Below are 15,936 nucleotides of genomic sequence, written 5' to 3' on the forward strand. Positions count from 1 at the left end.
GTGACTTATCCTATAGTCCCAACAGCTCTTCAGGAATGATCATTATACAGCCTGATGTACACACAGCTACTGAAAGGAAAGTATCTACAAAGCACATAAAGAACCCCTTAAAACTTCTGATACAAAATCATTTGGAATAATGAATCTAAAATGCAATTAGATGATCACAACCATAAACACTCTGAAGAGGGGTCAGCGAAGCTAAGAGCTCACACCATCATTTCCGTGACAGTAAGGAGGCTGAGTGCTGGGGCGAGGGGAGGAACGGAGGGGGTGTACAGATTGGCTAGGTGAGCGTGTGATGGGCATCCAATTCAGTTCCACATCATCAAAATGACCCAATAAACCGTTATCTGAAAAAAACAAAAAAAAACCCAATCTCCTGACAGAAGTTGTGGAAGGTTGAAGAAGGCTACAGATTGGAATGCGCGTGCTCAAATGAGAAGGAGCTGGGCTAACGCACACGGTTATAGAATGCTTTCCAAAAGGAACATGGCGGGACCCAATATCAGCATGAAGGGCAGAGATGGAATTCAATCTTACCAATGCAGTAATGATGCTTCCTGGTGATTGTTGAAAGCTGAACTCAGGACTAAGACCAAATATATTAACAGGCCAACCTGACAAAATAATCCTAACTCTATTCAGCCTATCTTGCCGTTTATACACTACTGCCGCACTGCACCACAGCAGGTGACACACCTAATACTTGGCTCAGAAGTGCAGATTCCTGTGTCATGTCAAGCAACCTCACCAGACAAATAATCAGTTTTATAAACTGACCAATTAGAAGGGAGGTGAAGCTGAAACATGGAATAGAGTCAAGTCCTTGGCTGTGTTGTGTGGTGTGGCAGAGGCATGGGATTCATAAGACTGGCAAAACAAAATTACAAGTTATTAGGAGGGGGGGGGGGACATAGATATTAAAAAACTGTATACTTAGCTGATTGCTGGGAGTTTAATTATAACCTAAAATAATGGGATTTTTGACCTACCATAAAATCTATTTCTCTGATGCTTATTGACGGACAGAGTTCCTCATCTTCATGACTATATGGGTTATACTGCCACCTACAGGAGGCCACTAGGCAGACAAAAACATAACTAAGCCTATGGGGCAGTCCCAAGGGCTATACTCCCACTCTCTGCTTTAGATATTCAGTTTTGTTACAAGCAGTGTCAGAAGAGAAAAAACCCAACTCCATAGAGGGGCGGGTACTGTATCCATCAATGAACCTCACAGAAAGGGATTTTACGGTACGTGAAAAAAATTGGCTTTTTGTCTTACCATAAAATCCCTTTCTCTGATTTTCATTGACGAACACAGCTCAAGAATCTTCTTAACCATTGGGTTATGCTGCCCCCTACAGGAGTAAGACACTAGGCAGGAAAAAGCTTTAAGATGCCTATGGGGCAGTCCCTGGGGATATACTCCCACACTCTGCTATAGGCATTCAGTTTTGTTGCAAGTAGTGTCAGAAGAAAAGTAACCCTACTCGGAGGAGTGGGTGCTGTGTCCGTCAATGAATATCGGAGAAAAGAATTTTACGGTAAGACAAAATCCAATTTTCTCTTTCATTCATTGATGGACACAGCTCCAGAATCTTCTTTTGGGACGTCCCAAAGTAGTGTTAAACATGAGGGGTGGGAAAAACACAGCAGAAAAAATTCCCAAAAGGCTCAACCTAGCCAACCAGGTAAAATGGGGATCAGAAACGAGCTCATCTGAAAACAATACACCCTCAAAGAGGACCAGGTCCTCTCAAACATCGGCCTGCAAAACCTTGTGGCCAAAATCAGCACCCGCAGATGCCAGTACATCCAACTTTATAAAGTTTTGTGAAAGTGTGTACAGACGACCAGATGGCCGCCTTGCAAACCTGTATCACTGACACCTGATAGCGGAAGGCCAAAGAGACAATAAGCGCTTGCGTAGAAGGCACCTTAACAGGGAACGGAGGAACCTGACCCTTGATGGAATAGGCCTGCACAAACGTCTGTCTTATCCATCTGGAAATGGTCGCGGCAGACACGAGCAACCCTTTGCGAGGTCCAACCGTAAGGACAAATAGTAAGACTGATTTCCTAAGAGGCCCAGTACACCCTGATCGCCCGACTTAAGTCCAGCGAGTGCAAGAAGGCAATCTCCATAGGGTGTTTAGGCTTAGGACACAGGGAAGGCAACACAATGTCTTCATTCAGTTGGAAACCAGAAACAACCTTAGGAAGGAATGACTGACAAGGGCAAAGTACCACTTTATTTCAGTAAGCCACCAGGTAAGGTGAACGACAAAACTACGCCGCCAGCTCTGACACCCTGTGTGCAGAAGTAATTGTCTCAGAAGGTAGCCTTCTTGGTGGCTACGTAACCAGAGGAAGCTCGCAAATATTTTCAAAAGGTGGGTTACTGGAGAATCGACAGCAAATTGAGATCCCACGGAGGCAACGGAAACTGTAATGGAGGAGCCAAGTGGTGAACCCCCCTGAATAAATGTGCGAACCAAAGAATGCGTAGCCAAGACGGTAAAAGAAAACCTGGCCCTTGACGGTACCCAAGGCCAGGCGCTGCTCAAAACCTTGGAGGAATGCCAAAATCCGAATAAAAGGGAACGTGGATGAACACCAAGAGACTCGCACCACATAACACACGTCTTGCAAGCACGATGCTAAATGGTAGATTTTCTAGCCTTTAACAACATGGAAATCACAGATTCAGACAACCCCTATCCTTCAGCACCTGGCTTTCAACAGCCAAGCCGTTCAAGCCAGCGACTGTAAAGCAGGATGGAAGATTGGCCCTTGGGCCACTAGATCTTCCCAGAGAGGAAGTCTCCAAGGGGCATCAGCAACCAGCCGTATCAGATCGGCATACCAAGACCGGTGAGGCCAGTCTGGAGCCACTGGATCCTTTCTGCCTCGATCCTTTGTGGGAAAAAGGTATACAAGAAGATACTGGCCCCAAGGAGCCACCAGTTTGTCTGTGGCCAGAGGATTCCGAGACCTTGCCACAATTCTCTGTACTTTTCTGTTGAGACAAAGGGCCAACAGGTCCACAGCGGGAGTTCCCCACCAGAGACACAGCTGAACCTTAGAATGCCGGCTACCTCCCAAGCCGCCAGGACACTCTTGTGCCCTCTTAGTGATTGACATACGCCACGGCCGTGGCATTGTCCGATAGAATCCTTACCGGGCACCCCTGAAAGCGATTTGTCCAATGAGCCAGACAAATCTTATCACCCGAAGATCCAGTATGAATTGCAATATATTGATCGGTAGTCTGACTCCTACAGTGTCCAGACCCCTTGAGCACATCCATGCCCAAAACGCCTCCCCACCCGGACAGGCTGGTAACCATGGGGACCACCATCCAGTAAAAGGTGACGGAAGGATTTGCCCTGTCGAAGCCCCCAAGAGCAAAGCCACAATATCAGGAAACCGCTCGTATCTCGGCTCAACAGTATCAGCTTATTTAGAGACTGTGGATTCTTGTCCCACTTGGCAAGAATCTCTCTTTGCAGAGGCTTGAGCGGAAATGTGCAAACGGAACCGCCTCGAAGGTAGACACCATCAGGCAAAGTACCTGCATGAAAGCCCTGAAAGATGACCAACTGCTGAGTCCAGAGTCAGACCCAGATAGTCTAACTTGGTGGACAGAACAAGAGCAGATTTTTGGAAGTTCAATTTCCAACCGAACTCCAGCAGAGTCCACACAGAAATTTCCAGGTTGTCCTTTAGAGCAGCCGAAAGACCCACCGTGACCGTTTAGAGGGGCTGGTGGGAGGGAGGGGAAGACAGGGGTTTGACTGTCCCAGGAAGGGACCCACGTCCGCCCCAAAAGACCGCCAGGAGGGACACTACCACACCATGGAGCCGAGTGGGCACCGCTCCTGCAGACAACCGCAAAATCGGAATGGGGGTGCTGCAGGCCAAGAGGAACACTGCGACTCAGGCCGGGAGGCTCTCGCGGGACGTTTAACACGCAGGCCAGACCCTGTCTAGTGTGGTTATGTCGCGACCAACCTACAGCGGAGCTGAGGTCTGCGCGCACGCGCTGGCCGGACTGGGGAGACCTCAAGGATCGAAACTATCCAGTCCAGCAGTTGATTTCAGTTCTCACAGGAACAGAAAATAGAGGAAGAAATTCCATTTAAAAAAGGAAAAAATGCTAGGCCCAGAGAACACAGCAAGGAACTAGGTCCCTACTCCTGACTAAGCAGAAAAAAACTAAATGCCTATAGCCGAGTGTGGGAGTATATCCCATGTGACTGCTCCATAGGCGCGGTAAAGTGTTTTCCTGCCTAGTGTCCTACTCCAATAGGTGGCAGCATAACCCAATGGTTAAGAAGATTCTGGAGCTGTATGTCAACGAACGAAAGAAAAATCCCATTTTCTCTTTCATTCATTGACAAAGCTCCTCATCTTTATGACTCAATGGGACATCCCAAAGGAGTGTCAAACATGAGGGGTGGGAACAGTAAGGATAAAAAAAAACCTTCCCCGGGGCTAAACCTAGCCAACCAGGAAACATGGAGCTTAACTAGCAACAAATGGAGCTCACCTGAAAAAAATCTAAAAACACTCAAAAAGTACAAGTCGTCTAAACAGCAGCCTGCATAAGAAGCAACCGCCGATGACAACATTCACTGTATAAAACTTTGTGAAAGTGTGCACAGACGACCAGGTGACCGCCTTGCAAATATGCATCACTGACGTCTGATGACGGAAGGCCCAGGAGGCACTAAGCTCCCGAGTAGAGTGAGTCTTAACAGGGAAAGGAGGAACCTGACAATTTAATAAGCCTGAACCACAGTCTGTCAGATCCATCTGGAAATGGTTGCAGCAAAAGCAGCAAGTCCATCTGTAAGGACAAATAGGGAGTGTGACATTCTAAAAGACTCTGTAGCTGCCAGGTACACCCTTATTGCCCGAACCACATCCAGGGAATGCAAAGCAACTTTCTTAGGATGCTTAGGCCTGGGACACAGTAATTGCCTTCAACCAGGGCCAATTAGAGATTAACGTGCCCACATCCCAAAATCGCTGAATACAACAAAGAACCCCTCTAGAACGGGACTTTTAAGGGCAATAATAAAAAATATATGAAAATTCAAATGAGGTATAGAGAAAGTACAAAGAGAAAAAATAGGGCAAAAAATTCTCAAAACAATCCAAAGTTTATTTCCTGAAACATAAAAATACATATAACCGGAGAACAAACTCTGGAGTAATTAAAACAATTCCATGCAGTTGACCATTGACATACACAACACCTGACAGTAGAGAAGACCATATACAAAGACATAGGCAGCTGAGACCCAAAGAGTTTCGAAAATAAGGTGGTCAAATTCTTCCTCAGGGGTCTATAAGCATAGATATGTATAAATGTTTCCAATCCCAGATGCTCAGATGTGTAGAGTAAACCGCATAATTAAAAGAATCAAGCCCAAAATGTTTCGTGCAAGGCTGAAAAAGGTCAGTGCCAGAGTGGGCCGCAGACCACGATCCAAACCCCCCCCCCCCCCCCAGCGTCCACGAGGGGCATAAATGAGACCTCCACCCGTCTGTAAATGGTAGTGTAGATAGTGTCGGTAGATAGTAGGATTGGGTTTAGTATATAAAGTAATTAACGGAGGAAATGTCCAGAGGGGAAGCCACTCGGGTCTACTGCTCAATATGGGACCTGGTTAAACACAGCTCATCAGTCCATGACCACACTCTGCTGAGTAGAGGTGGGAGGTAGGAGGCCTGGGACACAGGGAAGGCAACACGATGTTTCAAATGAAAATCAGAGACGGCATTCCGAGGGAAAGGTGGACATGGATGAAGAACCACCTTATCCTTGTGAGCCAACGACAAGACAGCACCGCCAGCTCCGACACCCAGCGCACAGAAATGATAGCCACCAAAAACGCACCTTAAAAGGCCACCTTCTGGGATAACGCAAGCAGGGGAATCTCCAGAATGTCTTCAATGGGAAGCCAACACCAAATTGAGGGCCCACGGCAGCAACGAAGAATGCACTAGAAGAACCAAGTGTCTCACTCCCTGGATAAAAAGGTACGCACCAAGGAATGCGTGGCCAATGGATGCTGAAAGAAAAAAAGCCAAGGCCGAGACCTGGCCCTTGATGGTACTTGAGGCCAGGTGCTGCTCAACCCCTCGGAGGAAAGCCAAGATCCAAGTCACCGAAAAGGAGCAAAGGTGGACCCTGAGGGATTCACACCATGCAATGTACATCTTACAAGTACGATAGTAAATCTTCCTAGAAGTAGATTTCCTAGCTTTTAACAGCGTAGGAATCATTGATTCCGACAACCCTCTATCCTTCAGCACCTGGCTTTCAACAGCCAAGCTGTCAAAGCCATCGACCGTAAGGCAGGATGGAAGATTGGCCCTTGGGACAGCAAATTTTCCTTGAGAGGAAGTTTCCAAGAGGCATCGGCAACTAGCCGTACCAGATCGGCGTACCAAGACCAGCGAGGCCAGTCTGGAGCCACTAGGATGACAAGAATTCCTTCTGCCTCGATCCTGTGCAGGAGTCTCAGCAGAAGCTTGAGAGGCGGAAAGGCGTAAATCAGACGATAGGAGCCACTAATGCTTCTGTGGTGTCGGCCAGAGGATCCCGAGACCATGCCACAAACCTCTGCACTTTCCTGTTGAGGCCAACAGATCCACCTCGGGAGTACCCCACCGGAGACAACTGATGAAACACCTCCGGATGAAGTGACCATTCCCCCTGGCCCAACGCCTGTCGACTGAGTTAATCCGCATGCCAATTTTCCACTCCTGGAATGTGTACAGCAGAGAGGGCTGGAGCGATTAGTTCTACCCACATTAAAATGCTGGCTACTTCCTGAGCCACCAGGACACTTACTGTGCCCTCTTGGTGGCTGTGGCATTGTCTGATTGAATCCGTACTGGACACCCCTGGAGACGACTTGTCCAATGAGCCAAACAAAGCCTGATCGCTCGGAGCTCAAGTACATTGATCGGAAGCCTGGACTCTTCCAGACTCCAAACCTCCTGAGTACACTGTGCCAAGGTTGCCTCCCCACCCGGACAGGCTGGTGTGGTGATGACCGTCCAGTACAGGGGAGGAAATTATTTTTCCCTGACGAGGTGCCGGAGAATGAAGCCACAAAACCAGGGACCCCCACGAACTCTGGCTCAACAGGATCAGGTTGTCTAGAGACTGAGGATCCTTGTTTCATTTCACCTAAATCTTCTTTTGAAGAGATCTCATGTGGAACTGTGCAAACGGAAGGGCCTCAAAAAGGTAGACACCATCGGGCCCAGCACCCACATGCAAGTCTGAAGAGATGACCGTCTGCTGGACAGCAGAAGCTGAATTGCCTCCAGCAATTTCTGATGTTTTTCCAGAGGAAGAAACACTGGCTGAGTCCAGGCTCGTGGACGGAACCAGAGCAGATTCAGATTTCTGAAGATTTAGAATCCAACTGAATTCCCTCAGAGTTTGCAGAGTGATCTCCAAGTTAATAGCAAAAAAGGGTAAGGGGGGGGGGGGGTGAGGGTTTGGATTAGGAAGTAGGTCTCATCCCTAATGCACAAAAATAAAAAAAGGCAGGTTCCCCACTGGGTGGGACTGTAACGACCTACGGTAGTTTAAAATTAGGTATTTAATGGTAATATTAAAAATACATATTTATTGAGTAAATTGTTTAAAATGTAAAAAAAATTGAAACACGATAAAGCAACACAAAGAAGAAGAACAGTCTGGTTCTTGGCATGGTAAAACTATGATACACAGACACAATCCATGTAAAGAATACAATGGCTCACAAATGATTAAATGTAAGACAAGGCGAATAAAAACCCAACACGTTTCTGAATTCATGATATTCCTTCTTCAGGGGTACTATACGTCTTGTAATCACATAATAGAGCCAATGGAAATATATTTAACAACCAGATACTAAAACCAAGGAACGGATAGTTGGCAGCAGGGAGAAATGAGCATACAGGAAGAGATTATCCTAGGGTTCCTCCAACAAGATCCAAAAGAGGGCCAAAAACAGGATCAGCATATGGGGATAGGCAAGACTGGATTTAAAAGTCTATAGTATTGGTGGGATACTAAGTGAGGGATTCGGATGTGTCAGAGGTCTGTGGCTGCAAGCATATAGTATGAAGACGGGATTATGCATCCAGCTGAGGGGAGTGATATATATATATAATCAGGCTTTTTCCCTCCATTTGTGAGTGATGCGGTTGTGTCAGAGGTCTGTGGCTGCAAGCATATAGTATGAAGACTTTATACCCCTACCCTGTGGACACCATCTAAGTTTTGAACTGTACATAGACTTAAATCCAGTCTTACCTATCCCCATATGCAGATCCTGTTTTGGACCCTCTTTTGGATCTTGTTGGAGTAACTGCTGTTTTTGGGAGGAACCCTGGTATAATCTCTTTCTGTATGCTCATTTCTTGCTGCTGAAACTAGCCGATCCTTGGTTTTAATATCTGGCTGTTAAATATATTTCCATTGGCTCTATTATGTGATTGGAAGACGTATGCTACCCCTGAAAAAGGAATATCATTGATTCCGAAACGCGTTGGGTTTTTCTTCACCTTGTCCTACATTTATCTATTTGTGAGCCAATGTATTCTATACATGGATTGTGTCCGTGTATCATAATTTTGCCATGCCAGCAACCAGATTGTTTTTTTTCTTTGTGTTTCTTTGTTATGTTTCAATTTTTTTTTACATTTTAAACGATTTACTCAGTAAATATGTATTTTTTATATTACCCTTACATACATATTTTTGAACTTCTACTGCAGGTCATTACAGTCCCTCCCAGTGGGGAACCTGCCCTTTTCATAGCAAAAAATTGAGACCTGTATAGTGCCTTGAAACAATAAAGCTACTTTTATACTCTCCGTGTGTCCACAGATCAACCTCTTTGCTGGGATCCTGCACTATCAATTTTTTGCTATTGTTTTGTCCAGGTTGGAGACTGTGGCTGTGATAGGAGACATTGTAGCCAAGGTCTAAATGGCTGGATTACCAACTGACCCCCCCGAATCAGGGTTTTTTTTTTTATGGAGGGGTGAACCGGGGTACACCCTTTTTTTTTTGCATTTAATCTCCAAGTTAGCCAACAGAGCAGTCGAAGAATCTACTCGCAAAAGCAGATTGCCCAGATACCCCAGTACCACTACCCCCCACTGCAGCAGCAATGTTAGCACCAGGGCCAATACCTTTGTGAATACCCGAGGAGAGGAGGCGAGACCAAAGGTTAACTCCACAAACCGATAATGCTCCTCGCCCACGGCAAAGCAGGGGAAGCGCTGGTGGCAGACACATATTGGGATGTGTAGGTAGGCGTCCTTGATGTCAATGGAGGGCAGGAAATCCCCCCTGATGTAGGGACGCCACATTTCTGCAAATGGATTCCATTCAGGACTTCTGTACCTGCATGAAGCAGTTTAGCGCCTTGAGGTCCCGAATAGGACGCACCTTGCCTTCCTTTCTGAGAACTGTAAACAGGTTTGAGTAAAAACCTTGAAAATCTTCCAATGTCAGAACCGGAACAATCATCCCTTGAAGTAAAAAGTCTTGCACTGCCCCATAGAGATTTCCCAAGCCAGTGGTTCTCAACTCCTGTCCTCCAGACCCACCAACAGGCCAGGTTTGCAAGATAACTGAAATAAATCACAGGTGATATTTGCTGCTCAGTGATTGCAGTATTCTAGTCTGGATCTCCCCAAGGTAATACTTAAAATCTGGCCTGTTAGTGGGTCCTGAGGACAGGAGTTGAGAACCACTGCCCTAAGCGATCTGGGGGCAAGTGCAGGATGGAAGGGAAGAACCTTTCCGCAGGAAATGATCGAAAATCGATCTTGTACCTGGAGCGAATTACTTCGTGGACCCACTTGTCCTGGATCAGGGAAACCAGCGAAGACGTCTCCCCACCGCAGACATGGGTGAGGGCGCCTTTTAATGCTTCAAGACTTGTCTGCAGGTCTACCAGAACCTGCTCGTGGCTTGCCAGACCAGGTCCTCTTAGAACCCCTGGCGGAGGCCCTGAAGGGGCTTAGATTCCTGTCTTGAGACCTTGAGGGATGAAAAGGCCGCTTGGGAGCCAAAAAAAAAAAAAAAAAAAGGCCCCCGTCTGCGGTGGGACTCCTTACCCTTGGAAGCCTGAGGGAGACGAGTACCTCTTTCCCGCTGTGAGGCCTTTGGATTTTCATGTGCGGCTAGAGGAGCAGAGGAATCATCCTCACTATCTGAGCAAGCAGGATGCGTGGACGCAGACCCTAAAGGGTAACACGCATCAGCGGCGGCCGAATCAGATTCTGGATCTGATGAGAGAGGAAACCGATGAAGGCGAGGGATGCTTCTTGCTAGCCCATTAGCCCGAGACCAAATCTACCTTGGACACCAACGACTCCAGGACCGCTGTCCGTGCAGTCAGTTTTTGGGACCCCGGAGGGCCCGACAGCCTCTGAGAGGGGATCAGGTGGTGAAATATGCTCCCGGGACTCCATGAATGGAGAGGGGAACACACAAAAGAAGTGTACGGGACACCCCACGGAGCTGTCGGCAACACAAGGCCCAGCACAGACCACTGCACTACCACTGCAATAGCAGAGCGAGGGAGAGAAAACCCCACAAAAGGACTCACCACCACCGGTCAGGTACTCACAGCCCGAACTAACTGCACACCATGTGGCGATCAGGAACAGGAATATCCAGGCACTAGAGGCTGAGGAAGGGCTCCCACCGCCGAAAAACATTGCCCATCCGACTGCAAAAACATGGCAGCCGCCATTTTCAATTGGAAACCATAGGAAAATGGCAGTCGGGGCTACACAAACATGGCCACCGATCTGTAGCTTAAAAGGATACAAGAAAATGGTGGCTGCCGGGGGCCCAGGGGGGACCGAGAAGCACAAAAAATGATCCCAACAGGAAGTTGGGCACTGGCAGGCGCCCCCACCAGTCCCAAACCCCCCAGTAACGATCATTTAGTCGCCGGTAGCGCTCTTCACCCCCCCCCCCAATCGCCAGGGCAACACCCTAGGCCAATCTGAAAAGGTATGCCCGCCACAAGGGGGGGGGGGGGCAGATGGGGGTAAAGGCCTGCAGTAGACCACCGAAAAAGGGGGGAAAAGCTGACTGAGGGAGGGGGGCCCGGGGGACCGTACTTCCCAGGGAGGGGCCCACGTCCACCCGAAAACCCTCCAGGGGTAGAGGGGGGGGACAGCTGCTTACCACACCAGGAACAGGGTGGGCATTGCCCTGGACAGACCACCATACCATCATAACGTGGGTGCTGTCGGCCAGGAGGAAATGCTGCGACTCCGGCTGAAGCCAGTTCGTATGCTCCCTCGCAAGAGGTTTCACTCTGAGGTCAGCCCCCGCCCAGTGGAGTTATGTCGCAGCCGACCAAGGTCGGACTGGGGGAACCTTAAGGAACTAGATTACCCAGTTCATCGCCCAGTCCAGGCACTAGTAGATCTTACAGGAACAAAATAATAAAAAAAAAAAAAAAGGAAAGAAAATTAATTTAAAAAAGGAAAAAATTGCCAGGACCATAGATTCCAGCAGGGAACTAGGTCCTTACTCCTGACTAGAGAGTGGGAGTGAACCCCTTGTGACTGTCCCATAGGCGTAGTCAAGTTTTTGTCTGCCTAGTGTCCTACTCCTGTAGGGAGCAGTATAATCCATATAGTCATGACGATGAGAAGCTGTGTTCGTAAATGAACGAAAGAGAAATTTGTTTTATTGTATTAAATTGCAGCTTACCAATTCTTACGTGTGATGGATGCATTTGTTTCCTTTTTTTAAGTTTTCTTCTGGTTCGATTTTCATCTAGTCATCCAGACAGTAAGTCAGTTTTTCAACAGGAAAGCTCTCTTGCAGTCACAGGGATGAGACAGACCATTCAAGACTGGCAGGAGTGCTTGAACTGATCAGATTTTAAGTTAAACCTTTATCCCAAAAGGAAAAAACAAGATTTTTGTAAGGAGTAGTTCTAGGCAGAAATAAATTAAATCTCCATGCCCACGGGGCTGTCCCCACAGGCATAACCCACACACCCACTACTCAGCAAACCAGTTTAGTTGTAAGCAATGAAGAAGAGACCAAAAGCCATCCCCAGATCAGAGGGGCGGGTGCTGCGTCTATCAATGGACTTCTTACCGTAAAATCTTTTTCTCTGATCTTACAAAAAAACGGAATTTTTGTAAAATCTTACCTGTAAAATTCGTTTCTCTGAGTCCTCCGACAGTCGCCGCCTCTTCATATTCGTCACATATGGGGTATTAGACTTTGCTCCGAAGGAGTAGCTAGGCAACAGAATATGTTAACAATAAAGCTTTTAACAAATCCCACCCTCAAGGGGTGGTCCCCTCAGTCAATACCCTCCTACTTCCTGCAACCATATCTCAGTTTTAGTGGAATAGCAGTAGAGTATACAACCAAACCCCAAAAGAGGGGCGGGGGCGGCGACTGTCGGAGGACTCAGAGAAAGGAATTTTACAGGTAAGATTTTACAAAAATTCCGTTTTCTCTTACGTCCTCCGACAGTCGCCGCCTCTTCATATTCGTCACATATGGGGACGTCCCAAAGCAGTGCAAACATGAGGGGTGGGAAACGCATCCGCGCCGAAAAGGCAACGCAGTCTCCGCATCAAAGAAAGGAACCTTACCAAAGGAAGGAAACCAGCTGGGCAACAGTAAAAAAACAAGTGCTCAACAGGAGCAACAACCCAGGAAAAGACAAAAAACCAGGGGATACAAAAAACTATCCCAACAGCCAGGAGTCCCCAACAAGGGACCCTATGGAACAGCCGCACCAAGAACCTTGCGGCCAAAGGAAGCATCCGCCGATGCCTGAACATCTACTTTGTAGAATTTTGTGAAAGTGTGCATGGTCGACCAGGTCGCCGCCTTACACACCTGGGCTACAGAAGCCCCATGACGACAGGCCCAAGACGTACTCAAAGATCTAGTAGAGTGCGCCTTCACAGGGACAGGAGGAGCCTTACCCTGCAAAGCATAGGCCTGTTCAATGGTCTGCCTGATCCATTTGGCGATGGTAGAGGCCGAAGCCGCCATGCCCTTCCGAGGACCCTCTGGAAGAACAAACAAGGAGTCAGTTTTACGAAAAGACTCAGTCGATTTAAGGTAAACCCTTATCGCCCGAACAACATCCAGAGAATGCAATCTCACCTCCTTTGGATGTTTAGGCTTCGCGCACAGCGAAGGCAAGACAATATCCTCATTAAGATGGAATTCCGAAACTCGTTTCGGAAGAAAAGAAGGATTAGGTCGCAAGACCACCTTATCCAAATGAATAACCAGGTACGGAGACTTGCAGGACAAAGCTGCCAGCTCCGACACTCTGCGAGCCGAAGTGATCGCCACCAAAAAGGCGACCTTTTTGGACAACATAGACAACGAGATCTCCCTGATCTGTTCAAAAGGAGCACATTGTAACACAGATAGAACGAGATTCAAGTCCCAAGGGGGCAAAGGATCCCTCCTAGGAGGAACCAGATGCCGCACACCCTGAATAAAAGTGCCAACCAAGGAGTTGGAAGCCACGGGACGTTGAAACAGAACAGCCAGCGCAGACACCTGACCCTTTATCGTAGCCAGCGCCAAACGCTGATCAACACCCGTCTGAAGAAAAGACAGCACACGGGAAACCGAGTACGTGCGGGGTGAAAACCCCCTGGACTCACACCAGGCAAAATAGGCCTTCCAAGTACGGTAATAAACCTTCCCCGAGGAAGACTTCCTTGCGTTGATCAAAGTATGAACGACCTCTGGAGAGAGACCCTTCTCCTTCAGGACCTCTGTCTCAACAGCCAGGCCGTCAAAGCCAGCGACTGTAAAGCAGGATGGTAAATCGGTCCCTGAGACAGTAGATCGTCTCGAAGAGGTAGACGCCAAGGGGCGTCGATTGCCAGATTCACGAGGTCTGCGTACCAGGACCGGCGAGGCCAGTCCGGTGCCACAAGAATCACCGTGCTGCGTTCCGAGAGTAACCTGCGAAGGAACCTGGACAGCAACTGAAGCGGTGGGAACGCGTACATCAGCCTGTACTGATGCCACGGGGCCACTAACGCGTCTGACGCGTCTGCCCGAGGGTCGCGCGTCCTTGCCACGAACCTCCTCACCTTGTTGTTGAGACGAGACGCGAACAGGTCCACATCTGGAAGGCCCCACTTCGCGCACAACATCTGGAAGACAGCCGGGTGAAGAGACCATTCCCCCTGATCAAGGGTCTGGCGACTCAGATAGTCCGCCTGCCAGTTCTCCACCCCCGGAATGTGAACTGCCGTTATCGCCGGGACATGAGTCTCGGCCCAAGACAGAATGTCGGCCACTTCTCGAGCCGCCCGGGCACTCCTGGTGCCCCCTTGGTGGTTGATGTAGGCCACCGCCGTGGCATTGTCCGTCTGCACCCGAACCGGGCAGCCCTGCAGCCGGTCCGTCCAGCGATGAAGACAGAGATGTATCGCACGTAATTCCAGAATGTTGATCGGAAGGGAAGACTCTCCCTCCGACCAAGTTCCCTGGGCAGACAGAACGCCCAGAACACCACCCCAGCCCGACAGGCTGGCATCCGTGGTGATCACCGTCCACGAGATAGGACGAAACGACTTGCCCCCGGACACCATCGGGGACTGGAGCCACCACAGAAGGTTTCTTCTGGTGCGATGACTCAACGAGATCTGAAGATCCAGAGATTGAGGTCGCCCGTCCCACTTGGACAGGATCTCCGCTTGGAGACCCCGCGTGTGGAACTGGGCGAAGGGAATCGCCTCGAAGGCCGAGACCATCAATCCCAGACATCTCATGCACGTCCTTAAAGACGAGTGCGGAACGTCCCTGAGGGACCTGACTTCCTCCTGAAGAATTCTGAGTTTGTCTTCCGGCAGGAAGACCTTCGCTTGTACCGAGTCCAGAATCATTCCCAGGTAGGGAAGACGAACCGACGAACTCAGCGTCGACTTTGGAAAATTTATCGTCCAACCAAACTCCTGTAGAGTTTGCATCGTGACAGACAGGTCCTCCTCCAGACCCTGGCTGGTCGCAGACCGAACCAGGATGTCGTCTAGATACCCCAGGACAGAAATGCCCTGGGCCCTCAACAATGCCAGAACCGGTGCAAGCACCTTGGTGAAGACCCGCGGAGCCGAGGCGAGACCAAAAGGCAACGCCACGAACTGGTAGTGATCCTCCGCAATGGCGAATCGAAGGTACCTCTGGTGACCTTCGAAAATGGGGATGTGAAGGTACGCATCCTTCAAATCGATGGAGGCCATGAATTCCCCCGGAACCAGGGCAGCCACCACCGACCGCAGGGATTCCATGCGGAACTTGCGAACCCGCACAGAGCGGTTCAGAGCCTTCAAGTCCAGAATTGGACGAACCTTGCCCTCCTTCCTGGGCACGGTGAACAGATTGGAATAAAACCCCCGAAATCTGTCCCGATGAGGCACCGGAACCACCACTCCCTGAGCCCTCAGGTCCCGCACCGCCAGGTGCAGGTCCCGCAAACGCTCTGGAGACAGTTGAAGATTTGAGGGAAAAAATCTGCTCTCCGGCCGAGAGAGAAACTCGATCTTGTAACCAGATCGAAGATTTCCTGAACCCATCTGTCCCGCACACGGGCCAACCAGGGCTGAAGAAAACCGAGCAAGCGTCCCCCCACCCCAAAACTGGGTGAGGGCGCCCCTTCAGGCCGCACTGTTATGGGCTGCAGATCCGGTTTGGCCGGACTTCTGTTTTCCAGACCAGGGCTTCTTCTGAGAGCCTTGACCTTTGAATGGCTTGCCCTTGTAGTGCGGCCGAAAGGCACGAAAGGACCCCTGAGGGGGCCGAAAATTAGCATGCTTCTTCCCAGAAGCCCCCTTAGCTTTGGGGAAATGGGGCAAGAGAGTGCTCTTACCCCC

At 49.1% G+C, this 15,936-nt stretch overlaps 1 protein-coding gene across 1 annotated transcript in view; it reads right to left on the reverse strand.

Annotated features, from left to right (window-relative positions):
• Nucleotides 1-15,936, reverse strand: part of LOC309545909 (bromodomain and WD repeat-containing protein 1-like) — a 348,182-nt gene that overhangs the window by 202,389 nt on the left and 129,857 nt on the right. The gene's annotated exons all lie outside the window — the stretch shown is intronic.

The sequence above is a fragment of the Pelophylax lessonae genome (genome assembly GCF_965119305.1).
Source record: "Pelophylax lessonae genome assembly, chromosome: 2".
In the NCBI taxonomy this organism is placed as follows: Eukaryota; Metazoa; Chordata; class Amphibia; order Anura; family Ranidae; genus Pelophylax; species Pelophylax lessonae.